The sequence below is a fragment of the Phycodurus eques genome, chromosome 12 (assembly GCF_024500275.1).
Source record: "Phycodurus eques isolate BA_2022a chromosome 12, UOR_Pequ_1.1, whole genome shotgun sequence".
NCBI lineage: Eukaryota > Metazoa > Chordata > Actinopteri > Syngnathiformes > Syngnathidae > Phycodurus > Phycodurus eques.
In genome coordinates this window covers 2,110,179-2,134,452 of record NC_084536.1, presented here as the reverse complement: position 1 = coordinate 2,134,452, position 24,274 = coordinate 2,110,179, and the positions used below count along the sequence as shown (strand labels likewise).

The 24,274-nt window shown below is 43.7% G+C and overlaps 1 protein-coding gene across 3 annotated transcripts in view; it reads left to right on the top strand.

Annotated features, from left to right (window-relative positions):
• The first annotated feature begins 6,864 nt into the window (after positions 1-6,864).
• Positions 6,865-24,274, top strand: part of klf12b (Kruppel like factor 12b) — a 50,764-nt gene continuing 33,354 nt past the window's right edge. For all 3 annotated transcript variants that reach the window (XM_061692335.1, XM_061692333.1, XM_061692332.1), the window contains exon 1: positions 6,865-7,094. The gene's annotated coding sequence lies outside the window, so the exon portion shown is untranslated. The remainder of the gene's footprint in view (positions 7,095-24,274) is intronic.

Genomic DNA, 24,274 nt, shown 5'->3' with positions numbered 1-24,274 from the left:
CTTTTCTTTTTTATATTGCGCGCACACACGCACGCACACACACACACACACACACGCACACACAAACACACACACTTACAATAAAGGGCTGGAAGAATCCCATCTGCTGGTTGCACAGAACATTTGTGGATTCAGCTGCACATAAAATCAATAAATAAATCATCATCAAATGTATGAACGCGTGTCGAAATTCCTAATTTAATGCTTACAACTCTCCTCCCTGGTGTTCATTATTACATAAAAACCCACGTCGCTGAATATTGTGTCATTTCAAAGAGGCCTTTGCACAGTACAGTCAGTTACGACTCGTTGACGTTTTGCCTCGTAGATTTCATGTCATTCAAAAGAGATTTTCCCGCTTCCATTTGAGTTGCACGTGCAACTCAATTAATTAATGAAGTGCAACTCAAATGGATCAAGGTCACTCAAATGATTAATGAATTCAATGAATTAATCATTTTTTAAATTATGATTTTTTTGCTTCTTACTCATATGAACATAAGGAAGAACGCATTCAATTTTTGTTTTGGCAAGAATCTGGATGAAAGTCGCTATGGCATCAACGGAAGCATCAAGCGTCACACATGCTAACATCATCTTAGCATGTTGTTGTCTTACATGTGGACATTGCAGTATAGTATATACGCCATAGTCTCCACGTGGCTGCTGCGCTCTGTTCCGTTGCTACACTCAGTACACTCTCGGAGCAAATTGCCATCCAAAGACGGCTAGAAATGACCAAAATACTCATAACGTTAGCTTCGTCTTTTGCCGTGCCGACCGTCTTGAGCGGATAATCCTGGCAATAATGCGAGGGCCGAGGCAATGATCGGCGATCGTGGCCATCGTGCGTCATCATCGATGACGTCATCCTGACCCCGTATACGCATTTTGCAACCTTTTGAACATGTTCAGTGGTGGTTCCCTTCCAAAACAAGAAATTCAATTACAGCCCTCTCTTTTGAAATGAATAACAAACAATACAACAAATACTTTTCAGCATGTACATATGCATATCATCATCATCATCATCATCATCATCATCATCATCATCATCATAATAATAATAACATTTTGCACAAATCTGGGAATTGATTTGCTAAACGTCTGATTGTGAATGAAAAACATAGCATTCCGTTCCGGGGCGTGCTGGAGCCCATCCCAGCCATCTTCGGGCGAGAGGCGGCGTACACCCCGGACTGGTCGCCAGCCAATCGCAGGGCACAAAGAAACAAACAACCATTCGCGCACACATTCACACCTACGGGCAATTTAGAGTCCTCAATTAACCTCGCGTTAATGTTTTTGGGATGTGGGAGGAAACCGGAGTGCCCGGAGAAAAAACCCACGCAGGCACGGGGACAACATGTAAACTCCACACAGGCGGGGCCGGGATTCGAACCCCGGTCCTCAGAACTGTGAGGCAGGCATGCTAACCAGTCTCTACTGTGCCGCCAGCATAAAGAATGATAAAGTGATTCAAATATTCATAATGACTGTCAACAATCATGGCTTAAAGTCCCGCAAACCTTGACTCATCCTGTTTGTAGTATTGTACTCCACCGTCTCCGCTTGGCTGCAGCGATTTGTTGCGTTTCGGTGCCCTCAGTCTCCTCTTGGGTAATGTTTGTTTCCAACAAAGATTTCAGCAGTACACCGCCATTCTCCTCCGCTGTTGTTGTTTTCTTCGCATGTTTGTTTGCGACTGATGCGTTCAACGCAGCGCAGTTTTCGTAGTTTTGACGTGAAAACCCAACCGAGGCGAACTGAGCCGAGCTGGTACTCAAACGGCATGAAATGCTATTATATGCCTGCAGTAGTATTAGAGTAGAAGAATACGACACATCTCAGTAGTAATATTCTCTGAAATACATCTCGCACACACGTTCTTAAAATGTTCCTACAGAGTCGAACCGGAAGCGCCTTTATGGAGAATGTTCGCCCCCTCACATTTTGTCGCGCTTGACTAATTGACGAACGGTCGTACAATAATTTGATGAGATTGGGTGGGATGATGCAAGGGAGAACGCTAATAACGTGGTGATGTCTCCTGAAGCCCTCGTGACGATGGCCCGCGAATGAACCCCCAGACGCCCATATAATGTGCGAGCTGCTGCCACCGCGGGGTGACGCATCAGCAGCCTGTCTGCAGTTGCTCGGTGGCGTCTCGCGTGTTGAATAAGCCCTGCCGGGGACAGAATACATCCAGACGGCCCGTTTCAGCCCATGCAACTCCCTCACAAGGCTCAAACTATCTGCTGTCATCTGACTGTAGCAGCTCACCACCTTCGCATCTTTTACTTCTCACGATGACTTGTACAGAAATTGGACATAAATTAGTGGCTAACTGACGTTATAAAATTATAACACTCTCGCTGCTTGGGAATTGCAAAAATAGTAAGTGCGGAACAATTTAGGAGAATTTTCTACAAAAACTAATGCACTGTAATCAGGTAACAACAGGTTTTGACATTATTATTATTATTATTTTTATTTAATGAATGCTTCAAAACATTGTACCCTCCCTGCTCAAAATGTGTGGCCCCAAGAATTTAGTATCATTTTGTACAAAACGAAATAATCATTTTGGAATTGCTTGAAAAAGGCGATAGATATTATTTGGTCTCTGGAAGCTTCAAAATTGTCATTAGATGTAAGGTTTTGGCAATTGTTGTGTCAGACGTGTTTGTAGAGTTTGCGGGAGGACTTTTTTTTTTTTTTTGGGGACTGTGTCAAGGACGTGAAATAATAAGTCCTGTTGCTTGACAATATTCCTTTCAAACGCAAAATGAAATAGTGGCCACACAAGCATTTAGAACATTTTTGTACGAATAGCAATACGGTTGAAATCATAGAAAAGGGACATATTTTGAGAGTTGCTTGATGAAGCTTATTTTCGTTTTGTGTGAAAATATCTTGTTAATGCAGCATATTCGCCCATCTTTGTGGCAGCAGTTGTTTTGTACATTTTTGAGGACGTGTGCTTGAAAATAGTTCATCTCAGATGCCAAATAGTACTTTTCTTGGGTACAATTCCTTATAAAGTTACCACAAGACGATATCGCCTTATTGCAACTTGATCTTAAATTGATGTACTGAGATGACAGGATGGCCATTTTGGTCACAAATCCACAAAATGCTTAACAACAGCAACTGTATGTCAGGTGTGACAGAATGTGACTGTGTTCCATTGCATGGCTTCAATTTCCTCAGGTTCCACAGGCTGTGATTTTCCCACACAGCAAGCAACACGTCACATCACCCATTGGTGTGTGTGTATGTGAATCTGTGTTTTGGAGAGAAAAAAACAAACAAAAAAAAAAAAAAAAACACCCATTGGTGTTGCATCTGGATGATTGGAAGAAGCAGTTCCACCTCCATCTCGCTGCTGCGGGCACTGAGCGAGCCGAGCAATTCCCTCTTGCTCCGAGTGGTGTTTGTAGTATTTTAGGTGGGTGTGCTGCTGAGCGCTACTGTAGGTGTCGTGGAGAAAAGAAAGAAAAGCAGACAAAAAAGCTTTTTTTTTTTTTTTTTTGCAAGAATTGTGTAACACGGTCCTCCTGCAACCCTTTTAGTGTACAAACAACTAAAAAGCATTGGGAGATAAAATAAAAATAAAAAATAAATAAATAATGCTGGCCATGCTTTTAAGCTTCTTTGTACTTGAAAAAAAAAAAACCCCATTAAAAGAAGCGGCTGAATGGTTTTGCATTCTTCAATTAGAGCCCATTAAAACAGGGCTGCTAAGATTGCCCTCAGAGGGTCACTTTGAAATGTGAAACCATATGAACGTACGTTTGCCTCATCATTTTATTAAACAATTGCCCGTGCTTTTGCTCATTTTACTGTTTAACCAATTAAATCGATCGATAACTAATTTATTGTATAAAGAGTCGTGCTGCAGTTAATAGAAAATGTGCATTTTGTTTTGGGGGGGGGGGGTGGGTGTTCATGTTTTTAAGCAAACTAAGTTACAAATGTAGACACGATCTACATTCTTCCTGTTAATAGTCCATTTCGGATACAAAGTGGTGGTTGCGCAAGAATATTATAGGATTTTCTACAAAACTTTGTGTATTTCCTATGAGTAGAAAAGTGACATTTTTGGCGTGTTCATGTTTTAAATCCACACATATAAATGATACGATCATTTCTAGGATTTTGTACGCAAAGAATTGTTGACGTACTTTTGTTGGTTCAGTTAAGCGATGTTTTAATTTGGTGGGTTTCGACTTCCTGTTTTTGTTTCCTTCCCTTTGGCTTTATCGGACTCTCAGTCAGAGTTGGAATTGCCCAACTCCGTGCGAAGAAATGACGTCGATTAGGATCTTCTGCGACTGTTGTTGTGCATCTGTTTATGCCGTTTGACCGAAAGGAGCGCTGAATGAACAAGCAGACCGCTACCTTAGCTTCTTGCGCTCGCTTTTAAGCCCACCAACTGACCACGCAGCGGCCAAATGCTTGTCACTTTTTGGTCGAAACCTTCCAGCTTTGACACCTGCGCATTACGCCGGCCACCTCTCCAGCTATCCAGCCTCCATCTTCGTATTTTACCCCGACACAATCGCTCATGCGTCCCTTCATTGAGCTCACCCAACCCCATTCCTCATTTGTTTCTTCCCCTCCGCCCAGCCATGTAAACTGACAGGCAAATGCGAGCCACTCGCTATCTGAACTGAAACAGGAGGAATATTAAATGCTTGGCCCTCATTGTACTAGGGCAAGCATCTCTATCATCCCTTGCTGAAACCCAATTACAACGCTCCAAAACCATACACACCGTGTGTACATGCAGATGAGTCCCAACGCCTCCACCTTCATGATAGCTCCCACGGGGGAGGAGCCATTGCGAGATGGGAAAACTGAGATGCACGCATTGGCGCTAGAGCCCAAATATGCGCGGATAAAAGCAGCCGTTATGTGGGATTGTTGCAGTGTATTATCAAACACGCACACCACAGAATGATTGATATTTCGCTAGTTATCAAATTAGTCAGAGACATCAACTCTTTTTTCCAATTGAATCACTTATCAATTATTACAATATCCATGCATCCAGCCATCTACCATTCCACTTATCCTCACGCGGATCGCGGGCGTGCCAGCAATCTTCGGGCGAGAGGCGGGGTACGCCCTGAACCGGTCGACAGCCAATCGCAGGGCGCATAGAAACAAACAACCATTCGCACTCACATTCACACCTACGGGCAATTTAGAGTCTTCAATCAACCTACCACACATGTTTTTGGGATGTGGGAGGGAGAGCGGAGTACCTGGAGAAAACCCACGCAGGCACGGGGAGAACATGCAAACTCCCCACAGGCGGGGCCGGGATTTGAACCCGCAACCTCACAACTGTGAGACAGATGTGCTAACGAGTCACCCGCCATTCCGCGTTATTAGAATATATATATATATATATATATATATATATATATATATATATATATTTATATATATATGTATATATATAATTTAAAAAAGTACACAAAACATGTGACTAATAGTTTCATTAAATTTCAATCATAGCAAATAAAAATTATTTTCCCAATACCATCCCTGGAATTTATTACAATAAATAAATGAACTAAATAAAAACAATCATAAAAAAAAATGTTTGAGAATAAAATACCTAAAGTGTTACAAAGTATAAATAAATAAAAACATGAATCAAGTAAAATAAAATACAAATAAATAAAAAAGGAATTAAAACTGAAAAGAATGGCAGTATAGTATGTAACACCTCTCTGTATGATCCAGTGCGGTCATATTTACATGTAGAGGCAGAAAGAAATGTTTATACAATCTTCCACTTATCATGTTAAAGAGTCTTCTTAAGTGACCACAGACAAATCCACATTCGGATCCAAGAAAAACAGACGCTGACAGCTTCGTGAAGACATGATTGAGTGCAGTTACCATGACAACAGCTTATCTCCTGTAGGTGTACAGGTGTATAAATTGTCACGTTTGCGGATATGATGTGCAGTTCAAAACACGCTCGAGTAAGGCGCTACTTGTATGATTAAACAGCTATTTATTTAATTATTGAGGTATTGTGACCGTGTCTACACAACCAAGGGGATTGTTAAAGCATTTTATCATCTAATTTATTTTCATTTTTTTCTCTTAAACCTTAACTTTTGGTTTGCAACTGGCGAATGCAATTTTATACAAACCGTTCTGAAAAGCAGGTTGGGTTTAAAAAACATTTCAATGGATGTTCTTCTCCAGTCCTGTAGGGGGCGATAAGGCGCCAACTGCCAATCTCATGAAGCAGAAGAGGAGACGCCATATCGTCTTCCTCGATATCGAACCGAAAGTGTAGATAGACTGATCCACACGATTGTACGCTCCTAAAGGTTTCATGGTTACCAGTTAAGTCAAATTTTGCATTGTAACACGCACACGAACAAACAAATACACAAAAGCATGTCATCTTTTTAACCGGTAAGCGATAATAGCGCGCGCCGCGCCTGTGACGTCATAAGCACGAGACGAGCCGGTGTTCGGATGTCAACATACACACACGCAAAAAAGAAAAAGTCAGTGCTTAATGTCTTAAAAGACAAATTGTATGTGGTGAAAGGCTTAAATTCGTAGCAAACGAAATAGCCTTGACAGTATGAATGTGAACATAACCTTCAAAGTGACAAATGTGGCTTCCTTTAAACAGGCCCGGGGCCGTTCGCTCTCAGCGGTCAAGCGGGGAGCGGACTCGTCGGACCCCCCGCCCCGCCCCGCCTCGCCTCGCCTCGCCTCGCCTCCATCTCCGGCGGGGGCCCCCTGTGTAATTCGATGCACGCTGTTCAAGCTGAGACTATATTGTCTTCTGTGTGCTTGTCCAGCCTACATTCGAGCGGATCATGTGATGCGGGGTTAAGTCATTTGCAAGTACAACACAACTCTGTGCAGCGCTCCCCATTCATTTCCTGAGAGCTGCCTGCCTGCCTGCCTGCCTGCCTGAGAGGCAGAAGGGGAGGGAGCTGCACACACACACACGTCCATAGTCACAGTTAGCAGAGGAGACGAGGAGACGGAGAGGAGAGCGTGGAAAGCAAAAGCGTCTCCACGGCTCTGCAGCTTCTGACAAGGTACACTTTCATTTATTTTCCCTCCCTTCTTGCTTCCTGCTGTCATCGTTGTTGTTGTTGTTGTTGTTGTTGTTGCTCCTGCTGCTGCGCTTCATTTGTCTAACGGGCGCGTGTGATGGCTTCAGCTGTCATCGTCCAAAGAGAGATGACAGCTCACCTCACGTGTCACCGCGACAGCTAATCAAGTTTAAATGGACTCTTTTTGAGAGGCAACTTTTGAAGCAGCGGCAAACTTGTGTTGAAGCGCAGTGGAAAAGTTTGCCCCCTCTCAGAAAGAGTTGTGTGTCCGCTGTGTGTGTGTGTGCGTGTGGCAGCTAAGAGACGGCGGCTGTTAGCAACGGGTTAAACATTAGGGCGGCTCGGGTAGCGGGAGGAAGGACACGGGGGGTGGGGGCGGGGGGTGTTGCAGGGCTTGGTGTCTTGGATGTCATCGGCAGTGTGGGGTAATAGTCATTGGTATTGATGGGGAGCTGTCGGGGTGGCCGGGAGAGAGAGAGACGCCACCACAGGGCCGCAGGGGGGGGGGGGGGGGGATGCTGGCCCTCGGCTGTTATTTTCAATTAGGGGGGGGGGGGGCAGAGCTGACAGCAAAGGCATTTGCAAACGTAGTGAGGGGGCGAGGGGCGGGACCAAGGTGGGAGGGTGGCCTCTGCTCTCGGGTTTGATGTGGAAAGTGAGCGCCGACCTCTGTGACTTTACCCCGACGTTTGCCAAAAGAGGCCCTCGCCTTCACTCTAACTGCGTGACAGCTGTGTTGTGCGCGCGGTAATAAAGTGTGTGTGCGTGGATGAGATCACTTGATGTTCATCGACTGAGAATATTAGTGTCCAATTGAACTCTGACTTTAATACATTTCCACATGAGGGGCGGGGGGAGCACGTCTTGGAAGTCCGTCCTGTCCGCTCACAAGACGCAACATTCGGTACACCTGCGCTATCTCCTAATACAAGTGATGTATCGGAACAATCTGCCTCATATATAGCAACATAGCAATTTTGAGACGTTGAACGCACGTGACTTTTAACCGTTCCTGCACGTTCACCCCTTTTACACTGCCTGTGGAAGACAGCCAGTATTTTCCAACTTTTTTTCATCTCACTGTTCTGTAAATGCCACCAACATTGGTCGACGGGGCAATTTCTTTTCATGTGCAGACGTACAAAGACTCCTCGTTTTACAACGTAGTTCAATTCCTTTTGTGGCAGAAGGTGCCATACAGTCACTTATGCTAGCACAGTTAAAAAAACAAAACAAAACAGTACAGTACAGTAGTAACTGAGCGTGTCGTCTTATATTCTTAAACCCGTGCATAAACTAATTCATTGCATACATTCCGTGACCCGGAAACTTTGTATGTCTCTGTCGTAATAAACCGAGGATGCCCTGTAGTGTCAAAGGTCAGACACTGTGTGTGTGTGTGTGTGTGGGTATGTGTGTGTAAGCGTAAGGTTTTTCCACAATGCCTCGACAACGCTGTGAAGTTGAACACTCCAGGCTGAAAGCAAGTGTTTTATTCCTTAACCAGAGCCGCTGCTGACATCATCTGTTCTGATTACATTATCAGGCTTCTTTGCAAGGTTCTGAATAAGAGGCAAACAAATTCTGTTTCTTCTCTGACATGCCAATTTTGTTGGCTCTTTGTGTAAAAAAAAACCGGATATGGTCAACCTCAATTTTGGAACAATTTTTACCATTGGAGATATTCTAAATGCAAAAGGTCAGGTTCAGGGTAAAAACTGTTGCCATTGTAAAAGTACCATTCTTAACTGTCATAAACGTGCAAAAATAGGACCGAAAACAAAGCGCCTAATCAATAAATGCAAGGTTTATTTCCTTGCTGTTGTGCCCAATGCATCTGTTTGTGACATCCTTAATTTTCACACGAGTGAAAAGAAGTTTTCCCCCTTTAAAATATGTTTGCAAACACGTGACAGCTTGTAAGGTCACGCTGGTGTCTGCTCTCATAGTGTTTCTTCCTGTGTATATTCTTCTATTGTCATCTTTTCTTCACAGCCCTTTTGAAGTTTTTTGGGAAAACATGTTGCAAAAAAGCCAAAGAAAAACCATAACATGTATGTCATGCCAATGATATCACGCATGACGCTGGTTTAAAGTCCGATGTGACGTGCAACTTACGAAGCATAGGCCCAGTAGCCGCTAAATTTTGGGCAAATTCCGAACTGTATGTGACTTAATGGTCAGCCCACTGTAGTGTGCAGAGTGGTGGAGAACGGCACGACATCATACTGGCAGGTTGTTTCAATATTTTGGTTATCTTAGTCAGCTCTCAGGATGATGCAGTGGAGTTTTACACCAAATAGACTATAAACAACTCTGACAATGTCAATCAAAAGTGATCATTATTATATTTAAAAAAAAAAAAAGCAGAATTCATGATTAAGTGCTTAGGTTGGAACTCGTACTGTGTCTGAAGTGCCTGATACCTATTTGCGGCCAACGTGTTTTGCTTGTAGTTGGAAAAAAATAGCGCTGTTGTAAATCCTAACTTTCACCGGCGACTCAGCTTGAAGTTGTCAGCTGAGCGGTGACACACGGGGCGCTACTTCCTCGCTAAAAGATCATTTCAATTCTTAGAAAAGGGGCGACAGCGGGGACCCACAAATAGTCTGACGTAACCGTGGCTGGGCTTGTGAAGGTGACTTGAAGAATAAAGCGATGGTGCGTTCCTTGACGACTTGCTGTGAAGTGTTTTTGGACATCAGTCAACAAGAGTGAACCTTCAACGGTTATTGTCTAGTTAAGTCAAAATTCTGTGGCATGCTCTAGTGGCTGTATTGCCTCACATCGTAAACCGTGTGATGTGATACATTTCCAGTCGTAATCCCCCCGTGACTGCCTCTCTGGTCGCTCCTATTGTGGTTCGCCCCCCCCACCACCCCATTTACTAGCCACAGGCTTACGATTGCGATCAGATCAGGTGGCGGTGCTGATGGCGGCGGTGGCGGTGGGGGACTCAATTAAAAAGGCAATCACCAATGGATAGACTCTTATCTGTCCATCAACACTGGGCCTCCCAGGACATTTAATCAGCCTCCGCTAAGAGGCATCTCCTTGTCCGGCACACAAATTGCTCACCGGCTGAGAGACAGAGTTTGTCAGGAAGTTCTGTCCGCTCGTTCGAAATGGCCAGCGTTACCCCTAATCAGCTGGGTTAACTGTTGCTGTATTGACAAACCGCTGGATGATTGTTCCGCTTTGGGGGGTCTATGGAGTGGAGAGACATTGATTAGCAGAAAGACCACAACTCTCCCTGTGACTTTAAGCCAAAGGAGAGTGATGTAGACTTGGATGTGAGCTTCACATTGGTCATTTTGACATGCATACAGGTGAGATGCCAGTGACAATGTGGATTTTATACAGTGGAACCTCTAAAACCGCTGTACAGCTCACACGGTTTGGATTTTGAACAAAATATTCAGGAAAAGTTGTACAAAAAAAAGTGCAGTTCAAACAATACGGGATGTCAGTGCACCTCAGTCTTTTTGTGGCTCTCATATTGTTGTACACATTTTACACTTGTAGTTTACAAAATGTTGTAATTCAAACCCCTGTCATGCATGGTGTCTGTCGTGAGATCTCGGTGTAGCAAAAGATGGACCAGCTTTGCCAAAGAGTGTCAAAGGAAGAACCAGGTGAGACTCCAGCGTTTCCTAATGCGTCATGACTTAGCAAAGTTGGCGTCAAATGTTAGCGTCACTCGGCAACGTAAGTGTAAAATGTTTGCGTCATCATATGGTTGTCACCTGTTCTCAATGCTCCCGTAGAGGGTTGTAATAATTTAACAGTAGTTAAGACATTATTGCAAGATGGCAAAATTTTGACCCACAAACAGATTATTTCCATATTTTCCCTATGGAGCAAAATGTTTTGCTGTCAGAATGAATCGAAATTCGACCAGCGTCCCGGATCGGATTGTGCTCGAGCAAAGTTCCACTGTAAATCAATCGATGTAGGTGAAAAGTGCAAACAAATCATCCTGGAGTGCATCAATTTGGCCCAAAAAGTCCTTCAGTTTCCCCATGAGGAGTGTTTTGATCCTTCCGGTTATTTGAATTCAACAAAAATGATGTGGTAGGGAGGTGGAGCATGGGCTGACCAAAGAACAACGTTGAGAAAATGTGGACTTTTTCTAAGTGGATTGCGGCTGATTTCAATTTCATACTGTCAGAAGTAGGGGGCACAGCTCAAGTCAATTTCTGGCCTTAGAGAGAGTACAATTGAACTATTACTGTATTGGCTCATCATTGGAAGCTGTATCTTACCCAAAAAGTATTTTCCTGTGTCAAGAGTACTTAAGCCGCACCTTTTAGGGGCACCACCCAAATAAAATCCATTGTAGACAAAAAAGATACATAAAGGCACTTTTATTTTCTGAGCTCTCTGCTATTACTTCACCCTGTCAGATGGTGACAAAATGTCCCCTCCTCCCTCGTTGTGTTTTCTCTAGTGGATTCAACCTTCGACCCCGGTGTCCAGCCCGTGTTTGTTGACCAAAAAACGAGTTAAGGGTGCGCACAGAGCGATCGCAGCATGTGATTTTTGCGGCCCGAGAACAGAAAACGTTGTGCAACAACCCGCCGAAGCTGTGGCTGATAGTCTAAACACTGATCTGTCCCTCAACTAAAAAAAAACAAAAAACTGACACTGTAACAAAGGAGGTTACAGCTTTGTCAATGGCAACTTCTCGTTTTGAACTATTTCACTGAAACATGTTATCACCATACTGACCTTTAAACACACCAAAGGACGATTCTGATTGTGCCTTAATCGCAGCTCATTGAGCCAAGATCTTTTTGTTGACATTTCAGCAAAAACAACACAAAAAAACCCTTGTCTCTGTTGTCACACCCTTACGGGAAGCGACTGGCTAAGGAACGCTTTGCTCCCGTCATCTGATTTAAGGTTGCTTTCACGTTTCCATGGGGAGGATGGAAAAGCATGCCAATGTAGGGCCTGACTCGATTCCCAGTGTCTGGCCAAATATGGGTTGCTCACAAGACTACAATGAGCCGGTGCTTTGAACCTTTAATGTGCTGCTTTAATTTGAGCTCAGAGTAGGGCCGATGTAAAGACGCTGCCGGCATGGCACTCTGAGTCAACTCTTAAGGAGGGGAAATTATGTCAACAACATGTGGAATCCATTTAGGTAGTGCTGGCATTCCACAAGGTCTCTGGCGTCAACACAAACGACTTCCCGCCATGGACCGTAACTCCCCGGGTGCGAACGGCTTCCGCCAGGTATCAGCTCGGCACACGGTGCTCTCCCCAAAAAATTAAATAAATAAATAAAGCGGTTGATGGTCACCGGATGACTAATTGATGTAAACACAGCCAGGCTTTTATTCATTAAGTGGAGTTGAAGAGCCGCAGCGGGTCAAAACTGCACATTTGACGCATTTGAGTGTGCATGTGCTGGATTATTTTTAATTAGGGCCCAAGCACAGAAGATATTAGCACCCGGCGCCCGTGTGTCCTATTGACGTGAAGTCCGGCACACGTGCCCACTACGACAGGATGTACAAAACTCAATGACAACCTGTGAATTTGACGGCATAGGTTGTTTTACAGTGTCAAATTCCTCTTTGTGTTTGAAGGTCCTGTTTTGGTGGATTTGGGCCATTTCCAGGGGTCGTACCTGAACAAACTGCAAGGGAATTCACTCGACGGACACAAAATGTTAATTAGATGGTTGATGCTTCATTGCAAAAGTTGTGAGATTGATTATTGTCCATTAATCCCAAAATAACATAACACTGCATAAATTTGCTCCACAAGTTCCGATCTTGGTCAGACTGCATCTTATGCTTCAACCTTATCCTCTTAGGGGAATTATTGGATCTTTTCCATATTCCAACAGTGTATATTAGACATGAATTATGTTAAATTGCAAAGCATGTGAGTTATCATCACACGTGAGGGGTGTGGCATGACGCCAAAGATCGGGCTTCGACATTGCCCATCAAACTAATCATTTCATTCATCATGTTTTCTGTTTGCGAAGATTTGGTTGTGTCAGATAGTGAACCGTATATTGAAGAGCGAAGCGATAATCAGTGGAAATTGGGTTATTTTCGGGATGCAAAAGTGCTTGATTTACACTGTATCGCTATCAGCGCACGTGTTGCCCATGAACTCATCTAAAACCACCGTGTTTTCACACGAGTTGCTGACAGTCATTCCTGGACGCGAGTCAGTGCATGGATGCCTCGACGTGGCTGTGATTGCAGCCGTGTAGTAAAACATCTAGGCCGGTCTTTCGAGAGCACGTGAGTGCACGTGTGCCGAGATGCACTCAGCGGGCGAGCCATCGGTAGAACTTGGGTGTACATGCTGCATATCCCGGGGTGGAAAGGTGGTGGGGTGAGGGAAGGGGCACTTGCTAGCACACATTAAGACATATACTGTACATTACATGTTAGAGCGCCAGCGCGCGCACATGCACCACACGCAGCCTGGGGGGATAAAAGGCTACTGAGAGAAACCCCCATTAGGGCAGGAGTGAAGTGGCATTCCATATAGAGGAAGCGAGGTATGTGGGTGGTGGGTAGGAGGCATGCAGGTTATTGTGAGCATACTGGTACTCCCAACTGCACCTCCCTGTAAGGGCACAAGATAAGAAACGGTTCATTTTGACTTGAAGTTAAAAACAACGATAACGTAGGTTAGCGTTCTCTCCTAGGGGTTTTACTGACATTGCTTCAATCTCTTTGCGCTGAGGGCGTAACATATCGTTATGTTTTATAAGAACGTGCTATGAGAGTTTTAGCACCAGAAATTGAACTCTAGCTTTTAGAAGCTGTTTTATATGTTGTAAACTAATGTGTGCTCTGGTACCTATTTGTGTGTGCCTATTTCTGGCAGCCAGTGTGGATACTTGATTGATAAGCTTGACAGTTTAACATGCAGGTGAACACACAGACTTAACAAAAGTCAAAATTGTCAAAAATTGGTCGCTTTCTTTTGAGTGAGCTCCAGTGGCTGATTTAGACATCTGATTTTGACCTTCATGCATCCTTCAATTGTACTTGATTGAGCAAAACTACAACTGGATTGCCAATAATTCGCACCACACATTCGGTTCATTTACTGAGGTTGTCGGTACTCAGTTTATTGAAAAAAAGTCATGGTGATCGGCTCTTATATTGTGAGTCTTTGTTTGTCAGAAAGTCAATGGGGGAGGGTGTGGTCTCTAGAGGAAGTATGTTTCTAAAATACAGTTGTACTTGTGAAGAACATCATCTTTAATTACCCAGTTTTAGCACATAACATGCTATGAGAACACAGAGAAACCTATGTTTAAACTCCAATTTGACATTGACGCTAATTTCTAGGGTAAGAAATTATTTAGCCACCCTATCTTTGACCTGCATGAATTTTTGGTTCAACGAAAATATAACTTTACTGTCAGTCATCTCCCCAATACAACATGTTCATTATCTAAATTTGTCAGCACTTGGTTTATTAAAACAAAAATAAAAAAGAAAGGCTCCAGGAGCCAGATGAGGTGGCTGGGGCATCTGATTCGGATGGCTGCCGGACGCCTCCCCGGTGAGGTGTTCCGGGCACGTCCCACCGGGAGGAGACCACGGGGACGACCCGGGACACGCCGGAGAGACGACGTCCTTCGGCTGGCCCGGGAACGCCTCGGGATCCCCCCGGAAGAGATGGATGAAGTGGCTGGGGAGAGGGAAGTCTGGGCGTCCCTGCTAAAGCTACTGCCCCCGCGACCCGACCTCGGATAAGCGGTAGAAAATGGATGGATGGATGAATGGCTCTTGTCATGAGTGTTCGTTTGTCTTCAAAACAAAGTACATGTTTGAAGGACCAATTCTGACAGCTAAAGGGGCTACACAAATACCCATTTTTAGCCGAGGCTATCTGTTAGCTTATCGGTTAACTACATTGTGGTTGCAAAGGCTTCTCTTTCTCTTTTTTGTCGTTATTATGGTAACACTGGGGACTTGGGAGACACGTTTGTATAAATGATCACTGAACGTAAGTCAGGTCACTTCCTCGTTGGTTATTGTTTCATGTCACCATCACGGAGTCTGTGGCTCGGCCAAACTTGGTATTAACCACACATTAAGATTTGTGATCTAATAGGTCAGCTGTCAGAGATACTTTTTCAAAATGCGGCGTTATGAAATGTGTTGTGCACTGGTTGTTTTGCGAGAAAGCTTAAACGGTTAACATGCAGAAGAACACTGAGAATCTAATTTTACTTTGAAGGTTGTCGTCAGACATTTTCACCGGCTCGTCGTCTTGAGATAATAAGTCACCGCAGTGCATTCACCTTATTGGACCTTCCGTGTGGATGCAGCACCTCTGCACATACTGTAGAACAATGGCGGAGAATATTTGTCAGGTCGTCCTCTCCAGGGGTTGTGACCATAATTCCACAGTCCTGCCCTCCTTACATTAGAACCTCAGTGTTTATTGACTTTATGGGTTTTTGTCTTCTGGAGGGTTATGGATGGGTGGGGGCTCAATCATTCCAGTGGGGTATTTAACTTCTTTCTCACGGTTACATCAAAACTGATTGTCAATTAGAAACAAAAGTGTCTGGAGCGCTGTCACAAATCGCGTTGACTTGTGAGCCTCGAGTAACGCCACCTCACGTTAGAGCTGTCACGGTCACGGCTTGTTTAGTCGCTGTTCCTCTGCAGCATTTTGGAGGCGTATGATGCAAGAGGATGTCACACTCTTCTCTGGAGCAGGAGCAATGTGAGTGTGAATTAGCACACACTGTGGGTGGCTGTAGGTGGCAGCTTGCGTGCTGAATGGGCTTCTATTCTTCTGCTTTCATGAGCGAGACGGTTGCGTGGATTTATGTGCGAGTGTGTCTCGAAACCAAAGATAGGTGGGTGTAGGCAAAGGTCACAAGCAAGGCGTGTTTGCTTGAGTTGGTGTTCCTGCAAGGTAGTCAGACACCCAGCAGTAGCCACTCATTTGATCAAGTTCAGCCTTGTGTACTCTTGACACACAATGATGATGCTTATTCGTGCTGTCTTCTTTCACATCTCCATGGATGGTATAGTATAGTATTCTGGTTTTATATGATTTATTCATGTGTAGTTGTCACTCCAGTGCTGGTGTCAAAACATACTACGGTTGGACTTGCCCTCTAAATCTCGCTTCGTTATTCGTGTTGACAGTAACAAATGACTTCTGAATCAGCATCGAATCGTTACTCCTTGTACTATTCCAAAATAAAGAGATGTCATACTAGTCTAACTCATGAAAAATCCAATTTGATTATTGGAAAATGATCTATTGAACCTGAAAGAGATTACGCTGGCGAGTTTGAGCTGCCGCTTCTCCCTCCGGAAAAGTTTTTCTTTATAGTTTCAAATGGCCTACTCAAACCAGGATCCATTGCCCTACCGTGGCCGAAGGTAGAACCCGGGTCGGTTCCATTCGAATCTCAATTTGAGTCGCCACCGATTCGTGCGCAGCCTTAATAAATACAGTCCATTTATGTCACGTACAACGCTCCTGACTATTGCTGCAGCACTTCATTTGCACTTCTGTCCATATTCAGTAGTATCTACAGTATATTATTAGTGTGCAGTTGCCACATACACTGGTGTCCTCATTCCTCGACGTTGTTAATATGTAAATCTATTTTTAGTGTTGATCCTTTGACATTATTCTTGTGTGCTGCTACTGTCCACTTTGCCGCTGTAAAACTGGAATTTCCCCATTGCGGGACTAATAACGGCTTCTCTTCTATTCTATTCCGTTCCACTATTCAGGAAGCCAGCGTGACACGCAGATGGAGGCGCAGACAAAACCAAACAGCACTTTAAACTTTCTGGAGTTTTATTTCTCAGAGCGAGCAGCCTCTCAAGGGAGCAATGTGGTTTTTGCAGAGGTCAGGAACTTTTGCACAGACAAGAAACCCCTAAGATTTATGAATGATTTCCCCCCCTGGCGTATTTAGACATGGCTGATGAAATGAAATGCAGGTGCTTTTTTATTCTTATGTTCGTTTTATTCATGCAGTCAAGTCAGCAAAACTTTCCGACACATGGTTTTCATATGCTCGTGGGTCACAACATTGCAGGTTCTACTATTTCGGTGAGCTCATTTACCTAAGTGAGAGGCGCTCTCAGTATAACGCAGTGCAGTTGTACACCACTTTATTAATGTCCCACTCAATATAACACTGGCATGGGAACAGGAGTTCAGAACATTTAGCGAGAGATGTTTAAAACGTAATATATAATATATCAAATAATAACTGATTGACTGCTCATTTCCCATTTTTTTTTAAATGTACTATATTCTCTGGCAATTTATCTAATGAAGTGTCTATTGATTATTTTGTTGTAGGTCACAAAAGCATTTTAAGCCCGGAAGGCACCCTTCTGGCCCACATTGTAGACAAAGAAAAGCTAAATTATAATTTGGTGTTTTTGCCTGTAATCAAATTGCACGTTTTCGTGTTTGCCATATGGGAAGGGAAGCACTGATATGCCTCGAGCTAGTTATTACCCGTGTCGTTTTCACCGGGGGGTTCCGTTGAAGGGGTCTTTTGCCACCTGATAGTGGGGTGCATGCATGATCCAGATCAACTCACACACTCTCATTCTTTAACATTGCTGTGTTATTTGGACGTTCTTATATCGTGTTTGTCAGTGAAGGCGGTAAACTTCAGCTGCATCCGGCAACTTTGCTTCTCCCTCCACCCTCCCTCACGTCTCCAAAGGATTTAGTGACACAGGATCTCCCCTGGCAGAAATAGCCGTGAACCAAGACCAATACACCAGAATATGGGAACGTCCAAGGGGCTTGTCGTATGTTGTTTATTTGTATCGACTACAAATGGACCAAGTTTCCTCACGTGCTCTGCTCTGCCTGTTCTCACAAGATCTTACTAGGATTTCATACAAAAAAATTATTTGTAGATTATTATTATTTTTGTTTTTTTCCCAGTTACTTGAAATTTGTCATTTTGTTAATCTGAAACGTTAAAATGTTTAAAAAAACAACATATTTTTCTGCATAGCATGTCCACTGTCTTTGTGATTGTATATTGTGACCATTTTCAACCATTTGCCGTTTTATTTATTTATTTATTTTTAAAATCAGATGACTAATTAATCATTGCCCCCCCCTAATGTTATTTTGAACGGTTGCTAGAATCTTTGGCTGTTCTGAACTCCTGTTTCATAATAATGCCACAGCAGAGGTCTGTGCTCAACTTCACATCACTGCTGTCGTTAACCTCTTTGGACAGCAAACTAATTACGTCCATCAACAGTACCTTCTGCTAGTCACAGCCAAGTAGTACACTCCATTTTGATTCAATTTCTTCAAGACACAATTAATCAACTCCACATAGTTAATGAAGATTTAATAATTGATTATTATGCCCATCATTCATCGCAATATTTAATTTGCCTCAACTACAGGGGTGGGTAGATAGATACTGATCAGATACTTACAATGTTACAAATTGTGTGCAATGAACTAAATTGCAATCCTAATGAGACAAGCGCTATCGAAAATTGATGCATATTCAAGGCCTCAAAGTGTTTTTCATACAAATATTTACTGTAAACATGACTACTGAAGTTAGCATAAGTTAGTGGTAAACTACGCTGTGCTCCGTGTCACTGTACGTGCAAAGTCAAGTTATGCTATATCGGAACGCGTTGTAGATCTTCCTGTCTGTTGTGTATCGGTGACATCGTCTCCCTGTGACCAACTGAAAGACCGCAAATCATACACGTGAGGGTTTTGAGTCTGGTGCATTCTTGCTTGGTCGTTAAGTAAATTGATCTTGCATTGTGTGTTGTCAAGAAAGACAAGAGCTCAAACTCGTTCTTGCAAGAATTTATTCTCTTATTAGATGGAAATTGATGAAGTGTATTAAGTGAAAAACTGTAAACTATAAATATGTAATATTACCTAGCTACATACGTAAAATAGACTGCATATTCCATACAACATGTTTATCGACTATGTTGTGACCTTTTTTGCGTGTAGGAAACTGATTTTGAGTAGGGATGGGTGTTCAACAAATTCCCTTGATTTATTTGATTTACTACCCAGCATGTTTTCATCAAGCGTTTTCAAATTATTTTTGATGTGGTCCGTCCCTGTCTTAATGTTCTGAACTCCTGTTTCCATGCCAGTGTAGTATGAGGAAGAAGAATGCTGCGCGGAGGAGATGAGCCATGTTGCGGATGTAGCACAACTTCCTATAGTTGTTGTTGTCCTTTAGAAGGCAATGCTAACTCAACACCGCCTCTGCTGGTTGCAGCCAAGTAGTGCATTCCAGTGTTCTTGGGCCGTGCTCAAAAATGTCCCGGGAGCATCCGAAAGACTCGGATGGCTTCTCTCGCCAAGCAAAATACTTCTTATGAAATGGAAATTCTGAGACCATTCACTGAGTGCCAGAAATTACTTTTTTTTTGTTTTATTCAAACAAAAAAAGAGTTATTATGCCCATCTTTGTAATGAAAGCCAGACTCTCATATAATAATAGGCCAGCATCAGCACCTGTTTTCAGGGTTGTAAAGTCCATGTCAGTCAAGTTTTTACAGGCTATTTGGGTGATTAGGACTAACACTGGATAGTATTCAAAATCAATCCTCGTTTTGCTCTGCCAGTGCAGAAGTCAACTGAATGTGCTTTGATCTTTGCAACATCATCGTGCTTTGGATGACATTCATAAACAGGACACCTTGCACTGGAAGACTAAAAAAAAAAAAAAATCATGTTTGAAGCCTGATTTAAAATTGTGATTGGTAGACCGAGAAAATATATCGATATGATATGAGCTACTTATGCCACCTTGCACTCTATGGGTTGAAGGTTCAAGTATGTTTGATCACATAGTCCATTGTTTGCCTGGGTCCACTTCCTGTTGAAGAAGCTGCTGTCGTGGGAGCAAATACAAGACCTGAGACGAATGTGACGGCGACATCATCCAGTCAGACTGTGCTTTATTGCCTTCAACATTAGCCTTCATTGCGGCTAAATCGCTAAATCAAGCAGCTTTGGAAAGAAACGTTGCTGAACAGAACGAGTGTAGGAGTGTGCTGCGAGGCCCGCTATGACTGTGTCACATTCAGTGGGGGTCCACAGGAAATCGTTTCAGTTCTTTTTATACTTTTGCACCAATCAAAAAAGAGAAGCTTTTTCACGTCTCATCCTCTCCACTCACGCTCTGCTGTGGTGGAGGCCCTGGTGGGAGGCAGAGGGAAAGGGGGGTCTGTTGGCATTCTTGCACTGTGAGCTTTGCGCCCGACCGGGCCTTGGCTGTAGTCCATATCCCCTCTCTCGCTTCTCTGACTCCCACCCCGCCTCCTCCTCTTCCTCCTCCTCGCACCCCCCTTGCGCTCCTCAACCATTTAACCCCCCCCCAGCTTGCATCTTCCCTCTTGCTCTCCACTCCCTTTACGTACCCCAGATAATTCATTGCCCACTTCCTTGCCTCATCACTCCTCTTGACCTCCCTCGCATGCAGGGCCAATGGCAGCAGGTCCGGTCTCTGCGACACAGATGGGGCACTCGACATAGAAACAAAGCACCGAGGTAGGTTGGGTGGCACAGTTTGTTTTGGACTCGTAGGTGCGCATGCAAGGGAAGGGCAGGCAAGGTGATGATTTATTACTTTTGCTTCAGTAAGTTGACTCTAACTTAACTTTTACCTGAAGAAATAGCGCACCGCAAGCCGGGAGACAAGCCGGATGGGTCAATTGCACTCACTCGTGTGGCGATAGCACTGCGTGGTGTGCGACCAACACACCCACCCACACACACACACACACACACACACACACATGCACGTCTGGTATTTTCTGCTAATCAAAGCAATCAACGGAAGCTTAGAGCAAATCTGCTGTTCTCTGTAAACCGGTATCACATGGAGGGTAACAAAGCTAACAATGCCAGGAACCAGACAGAAAAGTTTTGTTCGAGGTCATAAGGGTGATTGGTTCATAAATTATCTTTGGATGATCACAGTTTTCGCTTTCGCTTATTATTAGTTCACTTATTAACCAGCTATTTAGTTCATGGTTTCGTGTTCCTGCCCTGTGATTGGCTGCCGACCTTCGAGGGTATACCCTGTCTATCACCCGATGTCAACTGAGAGAGGCTCCAGTTGACCTGCAACCTTCATGAGGACAAACACTGTCAGACATGGATGAATGGAAGCATGGGCTTTGTGTTCTGTCCGCAGTGTGTGATTAGCCCCTTCTGTAGAAACAACACCAACACAGAATCCAGCAGTTTCCCACCTTCAGCGGTAGCATCAGAGGACCCTTTCACACTGCTTGTTAAAGCCGGACTTTGTTTACCTTTTTTACTTGTCGCTGTTGTCTGTGAACGGCACCGACCGACGCAGAATTAGGGCAACAAGGTTGACCGTCAATTCCTGGCATCTGAGGTACTATCAGAGCTGGGTTGGAGGGGTTTTTTTGACACTCACTTCTCCTTTTTGAAACCACACCAGACGCTGGAACTGGTGTCATTTAATGATCTGATTGGCGGATGCTGTGTGACAGCACACACACTTGCTGCAGTATCCCACTTTGCTAGGTTCTGTGTCAAAGGCAGAGGAGGATAAATGTTGGGTCGTCAGTTACGGTAACATTGCAGGGTCGCTGAGCTAAAGAGGCTACCGGTAATGTGTCTGCACATTACATGGGGAAAGGTATCGGAACACACCTCTTCATCCGTTTATCAATCATCAGTCAATCAGAGTTTAAGCAAAGCCTGTAGTTCTCCCTTAATTGTCATTCTTCACCCCACTTTGTTCCCCAACCTTTATTGAGCCGAGGCACACATTTGAGATGAGAAAAATCTCACGGCACACCACCAAACAAAAATGTCAAAAAAAGTATGACTGCTGAAATAATAATGATCTCATCTCAATGTACACAAAAATGTATTTACTTAGTGTAATATCTATGCCTGCTTATTTGTGCACAATGGCAACAGGTGCTTGCACAGCTTTATTGTACCTTCTGCCTTTTAATGGAAGAGCTATTACACTAAATGGTCTGCCTGTTGCTATGTGTCGCTGGCATAGATAAATATGTATTTATAATGAATCAATTATTTTCTGACAAATTAAGTGAAATTGGATAATTTTCTGTGGCACTGCTGATGATCTCTCACGGCAGTAAGTTCCACGGCACCCTGGTCAGGAATCACTGCCTTAAGACATTTTGTTAAAAACGCAAGTAATAAAACATGTTTTCTTTACTGAGCTTCACAAAAAGCAAAACCTTTAAGCAAGTACACTTTGCCTCTTAATGGAAGAAGTGTTCGCTAGTTGCCCAATCGCTGCTTGATGTTGTGAAGTTCGCTAGCGCCATCTAGCAGTGGAGGGTCGTAATTCAATTCATTGCTCGCAACACAAGGCAAAAAAAGTGATGGCTCGTGTCTTGAAAAATTGGTAAATTGGATCACTTGTAAGTTGAGGTACCACTGTGTATATTGGCCCACCCATGACCTCAACGCTGCCCAAAAAACATTAGGAGGAACTAGAGCAGAGACTGCGAAATGTTCTTCCGAAGGGACGGGAATTTTGAGGGATTTTGCATGTTATATACAGTAGTGATCGCTTGGGCCCCATGCAATGCTCATATTTAACGTTTCATTGTTGTAGATAATGTAATGATTTACTTCTCTCATCCTGTTTACAATTGGTGTTTTGTCTTTTGTCTTTCTTTCTTTCTCCCTCCTAGAAACTTTGTTCTGTTCTACTGATCAAGTCTGATTCTCAATCAACCTCGATTATAATACCACAGCGGAAGCTTAAAAGCTCCGGTGTGACACAGTAAAACTGTTTCGGCATAAGGGGGATGCAGATTTTCCATTCTGCTTGACCTAGCCGCCGAACAGGACCTAAAAAAAAAACAAAAAACAAAAAAAAAGTAGTGATCGCATGGGTTGACCCACGTGAATTTCCTCTGTGGAGCCCCAGTAAATTCAGTTCCTGAAGCTTGTTTTAATTAGCAATGTTGCCATCTGGTAACCATGTCTATCATGATGCGATACACAAAAATTCTCCGGAAGCCGTGCCAAAAAACACACCAATTCGATTTGCAGTGTCCATTGGAATTATTTAAAATTATTATTTGTTTTAAGTTGTGCTATGGATTTAGTTTGATTGCTACCAAATTTGACATACATAGAATACAAGACAGAGGGGCAAAGCTTAATTAAGAAAAAAAAAAAAAAAGTTTTTGTCATTGTCAGCGGGCAAAGCACAGTGGCCAAATTTGAGGGCTAGCAATAAAACAAACTCTTAATGGTTCCAACAGGCCCGAGCTCGAACAAACACCTGTGAGAGGAAGGTCTTGCCATGGAGAGAATCATAGGTGCACTTGTTGATTCTTGAGTTGACCGTTTGATCTGGGGCAAATTCCATAGATAGACATTCTCAAAAACCTTCTCAGGGCATTGACTCGATCGCCACTGGACTGTTGTGGTGGTCTTAGAAGACATTTGGCCTCTCGTCCGAGCAGGCTTCATCAGTGCATGTAACACGGCTTAGTTAGGACAGATGAGCCTGAGTTGCTGTGGAGAGACGCAACTATTTTTGCTCCAATCAGAATAAAATGACCTGGATGAATGAGAATATTCACAGGCGTCTCCTCGAAGAGTGGTGTATATATTTTTAAAAAAAACAATTCTGTTTATTTTGGCTGCTAAAACTTCACCGTTAGCGTTTCCTCAAGGGATTTTGCTCGTTGGAAGAAGAAATGAAATGCCTCAACACTCCACTGACTTACCCTCCTCGCTGCGTCTGACTCCCCCACACACCTGGGATGGCCATTTTATTTCAGAGTGCAGCAAATGGAAAGGTGATCTTAATCTACCCTGCACCACCGCCCCCACAGCCCCCCGCCCGTTCGCTATCTGGCACACACAGAGCTTGCTGATGGACAGCAGTTCATGGTCGCCCGCACAGCGCATACACCGACGAAGACTATTAGATTCATTGTTTGACTACTTTGAGCAAAGAAACCGCTTCGTCGGGCCAGCGGTGGAGCAATCGGTCAAGGTATTTCGACCTGGCCCTCCTCAATTATCTCGTTACTCGGCGTGAGGCGTCCCTCGCCGCTGTTTGCACTTTGGTCATTGCGGTCACAAGCAGCGGCATGCGCCGGCCATTGATTTCCCATCAATGG